This window comes from Myodes glareolus, chromosome 15 (assembly GCF_982192425.1).
Source record: "Myodes glareolus chromosome 15, mMyoGla1.1, whole genome shotgun sequence".
Classification (NCBI taxonomy): domain Eukaryota; kingdom Metazoa; phylum Chordata; class Mammalia; order Rodentia; family Cricetidae; genus Myodes; species Myodes glareolus.
The window spans coordinates 14646903-14655068 of record NC_142040.1 but is presented as its reverse complement, the minus strand read 5'-3'; the positions used below and the strand labels follow the sequence as shown (position 1 = coordinate 14655068).

Below are 8166 nucleotides of genomic sequence, written 5' to 3'. Positions count from 1 at the left end.
CCAGCAATTCTACTTACTTAGACCCTTGTATCTCTCTAGAGATTTTCTCTTTTAGCACTTCTGACCACTAGTCTCTTCCCTTCTGTTGGATTAGGGTTATTATGAAACTCCTTACTTTGTCTTCTTTTACTACAAAAGTCGCATACATGTTCCTGTATATGTAACTTAAATTCAACTCTTGTTTAGGAAAGCATGTTTTAAATAGCAACTATGTAGGTCTCCTTAATCTTGTTTGATGATCTTCCAAATGTAAGCACTCACTTGTCTTTAATATTTATTAAAGTTAAAGAATACATGCCATGTGACTTCATCATCTTTAGGTGACCACATGGCATAAAGAAACAACTGTAAAACTTCTTAGTCCTAATGAGCTGTCTGTTTTTCATTGTATCACTTTTTACGCTAAAGAAGCAGCAAGTATAAAATATTTTGGATTAGTCTGGAGTTTTATATGATGTTAAAAATGTAAGGTTATATTTACTACATAATACTATATATGTGATTAAATTCTGGTTTAGAATATACTGTACATTGTAGGGAGCCGCCAGGATGTGGCCTTGGCCAGATAGTGCCAGCACTCCTACAGCCTGGAGGTATACATATCCTTTGATTTTGCCGCCTTAGGCCGGTGTGCTCGGAGCCTTGTTTTGCATCTCAAGAGACTCGGTCTCCTGACCTGTCCCGTGGCCTTGGGTCCTAGTAGAATGGCATCAACCAATCAGCATTCGAGCCTCTCACCCTAGAAAAGCGGCTGTCTTTGGATTTTTCGCTCTCTCTCGTCATCCCTGTTCCCCATTCCCCCTTTCAAGCAAGGAGCTCTAATAAATTGTGATTGAGAAGGATTCTTGATTTTGTGATTGTCCTTTCCTGCTGGTCAGGAAGCGCGTCACATTTTGGTGCTGATAACCCAGGACGCCGGATTTGAACAAGTCAAGGAGGGAGCAGAATTCAGAACTCAACGCAAAGAGCTGTGACTGACGTCAGGAAATCCTCCAGATGTATGCTGATTGCTAAGGCTGGTCCAGAGTGGTAATGTTTGCATTCCTTCTTCTCTGTTGCTTTGGGTTGCGCTGTGATTAACCAGGTGGTGAGTGCCTTTGTTGCTGCTGTGACTGCAGCTCTAGTCAAAAGAAAAACTAAGTCCGCAGTAGATCAAGCGGCATTTTTCTAAAAGGACTTCCTTGTAAGTAAAAAGGAGGTTTTTTTCTTTAGCCCAGGGGGTAAGTGCGCACCATGGGCAATTCTTATGGAGCCAGCTCGAACCCCAGGGAGATTTATCGCTCAATCCAGGCACTTTTGCGACAGCGTGATTTAAAGATCTCTTCTAGCACTGTCGCTAACATTGTAAAAGACATTGTTGATGTCTCACCTTGGTTTGCAGCTTCAGGTGACCTAACTTTACCATCTTGGAATAAGCTAGGCAGGGATTTGGAACAAGCAGAAGGAAATATTGGGAGAGGCACACTTCCTTTTTGGAGGATGGTGCGGGACTGCTTGAAGGAAGAACGTAATATAGAGATATTAAAAGAGGGTCGCAAGGCATTACAGAAACATCAGGACAGCTTTTCAGAATCAGATCAGAAGGAGGAACAAGAGTGTAGGCCTAGAAAGAAAAAGGAAAAATTAAAAGATAAGGATCCGGAAATAAAAAAAGGAGAAAAGGGGAAGAGAAGCCCCATAGCTTTAGTAGTGAAAGAATTTGTAGATTTAGATTTATCAGAGGAGGAAGAACAACTAGAGGGAACGGCTGCTAAATCCGAGAAAGAGCAGCAAGGTAGCCGGAGGCGGGGCGATGTTGATGTGTTTACTACAAAGGGCAGAAGAGATGAGGCGCCAGTTCCTGCTGCCCTCCCCCCATCCGCCCCTCCACCCATGTACCAGCAGGTAGCTACAGAAGGTCACAGCTTCATAGGAAGGCAAACTTGGTCGCAACTGGCTGCTGCCTTTCCTGTTTTTGAGGAGCCACAGAATTATAATAGGTGGTATGAACCAATCCCATACAGACAGCTGAAGGATTTGGTTGAAGCTGCGAGAAATTATGGAGCAAATGCCAGTTATACAATCACATTATTGAGAAGGATTGTTACAACAGCGCTGACTCCTACAGACTGGCAGGAGATTGCAAGAGCAGCTCTTCCAGCAGGGCAGTTCCTGGATTTTAAATCTATAGTCCAGGACAAGGCTCAGACCCAAGAGCGCATTAACATACAAAGTGGCCACCCAGAGTGGACGGCTGATATGCTTCTTGGACAGGGGGCATTTGCTGGAAATCAGAATCATTATCCTTGGGAGGTTTATAGGCAGGTTAGTGAGATTCATTATAGAGCATGGAAATCACTCCCTAATAAAGGTGAAACAGCTGGTAACTTAACCAAGATTATTCAAGGTGCTGCAGAGCCATTCTCTGATTATGTGGCTAGGATGACAGAGGCAGCTGAAAGAATGTTTGGGAATTTAGATATTTCATTGCCTTTTGTCCAGCAAATAATATTTGAGCAGAGCACCAAGGAATGTCAAAGAGCAATAGGTCCAGTAAAGGGAAAGGGATTAGAAGCCTGGATCAAAGCCTGCCGTGAAGTTGGGGGGCCTCTAACCAATGCAGGGCTGGCGGCTGCTGTGCTTGCTGCTGCCAGAGGTGTCAGAGGAGATAAGGGAAAGGCATGCTTTAAATGTGGACAGTTGGGGCATTTCAAAAAACAATGTCCCAATAGTCATAATGCCTCAGATTCTTCAGGGCTCTCAGCTGCAACATCGCAGAGGCAGCCAGACATTTGTCCCAGATGCAAGAAAGGGAAACATTGGGTTAATGAGTGCAGATCAGTTAGAGATATAAATGGACAACTTATTCCTATGCCTATTCAGTCATTGTCAAAAAACGGATTGAGGGGCCCATGCACCCAGGGCCCAAAAATATTTGGGGCAATTCAGAACACGATGGCAGTCCCCGAGATGACTCCATCGTCCCAACAAGAAGGGCAGCCAAAGGCTACGGAGGGCTGGACCTCTGTGCCACCTCCAAACTGCTATTAACTCAGGATATGGGAGTTCAGGTCATAGAAACTGACGTGTTTGGGCCATTAGAAAAAGATACTGTTGGCATAGTCTTGGGACATTCATCCTCAATTATGAAAGGCCTGATAGTCCATCCTGGAGTCATAGACCCTGCCTATGAAGGCTGCATTAAAATTCTTTGCCATTCTCCATATGGGGTAGTTTCCATCGCCCCAGGAGACAGAATAGCTCAACTCTTAGTTCTGCCTTCAGGGCGTAATAAGCTTCCAGCAGAGGGGCTTGTCTTAAAGGACAAAAGCCTTGCTCCCATGGGAGTAGATTTGGCTTGTTTATCCTTGGAGCTTGATCAGCGACCAATCTTAAATTTAGAAATAGAAGGAAAGATTTTTTCAGGCCTGGTGGATACTGGAGCAGATAAAAGTATCATCAGATCCCAAGCATGGCCAAAACGCTGGCCCTTACAACAGGCCTCCCAGTCCCTTCAAGGGCTGGGGTATGCACAAACACCGCATATAAGTGCTAAGGAGTTAGTCTGGAGAACAGAAGATCAGAGAGGGACTTTTCAGCCTTTTGTGGTTGATTTGCCTATCAACCTATGGGGCAGGGATGTGCAGTCTCAAATGAGATTGAGACTTACAAATGATTATTCTGATACCAGTAAGCAAATGATGGCACGTCAGGGCTATGTTCCCAATAAGGGACTTGGTAAATGTCTCCAAGGTAGACAGAATCCTATTGAGACTGTCTCCAAGTTAGATAGAAAAGGCTTGGGTTTTTCATAGGGGCCACTGAAGCTGTAGCTTCCACACAAAAGACAATGCCCATCCCTTGGCTAGTAGATAAGCCGGTATGGGTCCCTCAGTGGCCCCTTTCCTTGGAAAAGCTGGAAGCTGCAAGACAATTAGTACAAGAACAGTTAGAACTAGGACATTTAGAACATTCTGTATCGCATTGGAATACACCTATTTTTGTGATTAAAAAGGCTTCTGGAGGTTGGAGGTTACTGCATGACCTTAGGGCAGTCAATGCTCAAATGCAGGTCATGGGCCCAGCCCAGCAGGGTCTTCCATTGCTTTCAGCAATACCAAAGAATTGGCCTGTAATTTCCTTGGACATCAAGGACTGTTTCTTTTCAATTCCCGTGTGCCCTCAGGACCGGGAAAGGTTTGCATTTACTCTTCCATCTGTTAACAATGAGCAACCCAATGCTCGGTTTCAATGGAAAACTTTGCCTCAGGGAATGGCCAATAGCGCCCTCATGTGTCAGTTATATGTAGATGCAGCATTGAGTCCTGTTAGGAGACAATTTCCTACGGTAAAAATTGTTCACTACATGGATGATTTATTATTATCTGCCCCACATCAGGAGACCCTGAAGGAAGTTTTCATCCTTCAAAAGGGTTACATCCCTTTTGGAGGAGCAAGGACTCCACATAGCCTCAAATAAAGTACAAACATCTTCCATGGTGAAATTTTTGGGGACTATAATCACCCCTGAAAGCATCAGGCCTCAGAAAGTGCTTATTCACACCCATCACCTTAAAACTCTTAATGATTTCCAGCAGTTGCTGGGAGATATAAATTGGATTAGAGGATATTTAAATATACCTCGATCTGAGCTCTTGCCTTTGTTTTCCATCTTAGAAGGCAATCCTGATATCTGTTCACCTAGAGCCATGACCCCGGCTGCAATGCAGGCCCTTAAGAGGGTAGAATCTGCTATTACTACAGCTCAATTACAGCGAGTGAATCCATCCTTACCAATTTTGCTATGCATTCTCAAAACAAAAAATTATCCCACTGGAGTGTTATGGCAAGATGGACCCCTCTGGTGGATGCATGGAAATTCCATAGGAGCAAGATCTGTTCAATATTATCCAGAATTGGTGGCTGGCCAAGCATTAATGGGAATAAAGCTTTGCTTAGCCCACTTTGTGAGAATGCCTGACAAGTTGATAATGCCCTATACGAGGGAACAGGTAGAAGTTTTGACAGCCACAGTAGATGGCTGGGCTATCCTGCTTTGTGCATTCCCTAATGTTATTGACAATCATGTGCCAAGGCACCCCTTAATAAATTTTGTGGAGAAAAATTTGGTGTATTTTCCCAGGATTACCTCACCCCACCCATTAGAAGGAGCCTTAACTATCTATACAGATGGCTCAAAGACCGGAAAAGGGGCTCTGGTGGCAGGAAATGCTAAACCTGTGGTCTTTCAATTTTGGCCTGATTCCCCCCAAGTCACTGAGTGCTTGGTGGTTTTGGAGGTGTTTCAGAGATTTCTTGAGCCATTTAATTTAATTTCAGATTCACAATATGTGGTCAATGCTGTGGCCTCTCTTGAGGTTGCAGCCTCAATTCGCAGCTCAAGTACAGTGTCTAATATTCTTTTACAAATACAAAAACATATTTTAAAAAGAGAAAACCCCTTTTATGTTGCTCATATTCGAGCCCATTCTCTCTTGCCAGGACCTATGGCAGAGGCCAATGCTCAAGCTGATGGTGCTACTCGAGCACTCGCCCTTATGGCTACAGATTCACTCCAGCTAGCTAGAGATTTCCATCAGCTTTATCATGTTCCAGCGAATACACTTCGCTTAAAGTTTAAGATCTCTAGGGAAAATGCCAGGAGGATAGTAAAAGCCTGTCCCTCCTGCGTGACCATGTTACATCCCCCACATATTGGGGTAAATCCCAGGGGGTTAAAGCCAAACTCACTCTGGCAAATGGATGTGACTCACATCTCGGAGTTTGGCAGACAAAAGTATGTTCATGTGTCGGTGGACACATGCTCTGGAATAATTCATGCCACCCCACTGGCAGGGGAAAAGGTAACTCATGTAAAAATGCATTGCTTAGAGGCCTGGGCAGCTTGGGGAAAGCCAAGTCGTTTAAAAACCGACAATGGCCCAGCATATGCCTCACAGGGCTTTAAAGCCTTTTGCAAGCAATTACAAGTTGAACATACCACTGGCCTACCATACAATCCTCAAAGCCAGGGTATCGTAGAAAGAGCAAATAGAAATTTAAAGGAAATTTTGCGAAAGCAAAAAGGGGGAATAGCTATAGCAGCTTCCCCCAGAGAAAGGATTTCTCTTGCACTCTTTACACTTAATTTTTTAATTCAAAATATTGCTGGAAAAACAGCAGCAGACAGGCATGCCCTGTTTGAAAGCTCTACAGAGCGAGATTTGGTCATGTGGAAGGATGTATTGATTAATAAATGGTGTGGACCGGATCAGGTAATTACCAGATCCAGGGGAGCAATTTGCATTTTCCCTCAGAATCGTGAAGATCCAATCTGGGTGCCAACGAGACTGACAAGAGAAATAAAGAAGAAAGATGATCCAGTGGACGCTGAGTGTCCTGCTGTGGAAGATTCATGCGGAGACAGCAGAGATGACACCCTGGGCGGTGTCAAGAGCAACTGTTTCACGTTATCACCTTGAGCAGCACCCTGTGCAACCTCTTATCTCTTAACAATTTTCTGACTGACTCTATTCTGCCTTTCTCCCTCCTTGGGGATGGGTGGGAGCAGAGATATCCTTGGCATGCTGTGTCTAGGTGGAAGTGCTGTATGTCTTTGATTGGTGTGCTACCTGCTAGCCCAAGTGAGGAGGGACAAGGTCTTTGTGGCACAGGCCTTGGCAGTCTTGGAATGTGTATCCTCACCCCAGGTTTGGCTCTCAGCCTCAAAAGAGCTCACAGGCAATTAGCCATGCATAGCCTTTGCACCCTCTAGGGACCAGATAGTCCCACGGCACAGAGGAAGGTATGCATAGGCGGAGGGTGTGCAGACACAGCCCTAGCACTCCCAGGGAAGTAGTTGTCCCATTGCACGGGAAGGGTGTGTCTTGCTTTTCTTTTCTTTAATCAGTCCACACATCATGAGGTGGGGACCAGATTGGAAAATAGTTTTGCCTTATTGCTCTAAAAGACAATAAAAGGAGGAGCTGTAGGGAGCCGCCAGGATGTGGCCTTGGCCAGATAGTGCCAGCACTCCTACAGCCTGGAGGTATACATATCCTTTGATTTTGCCGCCTTAGGCCGGTGTGCTCGGAGCCTTGTTTTGCATCTCAAGAGACTCGGTCTCCTGACCTGTCCCGTGGCCTTGGGTCCTAGTAGAATGGCATCAACCAATCAGCATTCGAGCCTCTCACCCTAGAAAAGCGGCTGTCTTTGGATTTTTCGCTCTCTCTCGTCATCCCTGTTCCCCATTCCCCCTTTCAAGCAAGGAGCTCTAATAAATTGTGATTGAGAAGGATTCTTGATTTTGTGATTGTCCTTTCCTGCTGGTCAGGAAGCGCGTCACAGTACATGATAACAAACTTTTAAGATTTTAGAGGTCTGTTCAGATTAACAAAAGCTGATTTAAGATGTATGTTCAACAACTTATGTCTTTTCTAGATGTTTAACACCACATTGTTAGAAAATCTACATAAATAGTGTGTTTGGTAAATAAGGCATATTTGATAAATAAGAAATTTGTTTTATTAATAAGAAATATTTGATATTTAAAATTTATAAATCCCTAAGGTATATTCAAGTATACAACATATTTGTCTAGCTTCATCTTTACTAGCTGTTTGGATAAACTAAGCCATACAAAAATCCTGTAGTATTCTATAATGGTGTGCCTAGACCCTCAAAAAATTCTTTTTGCCAAGGTCAGGCATTTAGATCAAAGCCCCCATTTCCTCAGGGACTTGAAGAAAGTTCCTGCTTTCAAGAAAGGCTGTTATTATCCTTATCTCTGGCAAGAGGACCTAATAACACCTGACTCTGGTGCCTGCTAACTTGTCAAGTTCACCGTTAGCCTCTAGGCTCCCTCAGTCAGTGCTCAAAAGGCCCCCTTCTCTCTCTTGCGGCCTCTTCTTTCTTTTCCAGAAGACAACCTCATTAGTTTTGAATAAACTTTTTCTCCTTACACCCATGAAGCAGCTCTTCTGAGTTCTTTACCACACCCGTTTTCATTCATGGTGCAATATGAAAAGATAGGTAAAGTTGTCATTCTTCTTATGGTCCATATCTCCAAAATGATTTAATTTATAAAAGAGCTTCAATTATTATTTTTAAGGCTAAACCTAACAGGAATTGAAGATAAAGTCTTCATCTAATGAAGGTTATTAACTTATTATAAAGTGTTTAGGATAA

The 8166-nt window shown here is 43.8% G+C and overlaps 1 long non-coding RNA gene across 1 annotated transcript; it reads left to right on the top strand.

Annotated features, from left to right (window-relative positions):
• The first annotated feature begins 916 nt into the window (after positions 1-916).
• LOC148119640 (uncharacterized) lies at positions 917-7276 on the top strand. Its single transcript, XR_015735031.1, has 2 exons — positions 917-1029; positions 6297-7276. It is a non-coding gene; the product is annotated as an uncharacterized LOC148119640 (long non-coding RNA).
• Positions 7277-8166: the final 890 nt, after the last annotated feature.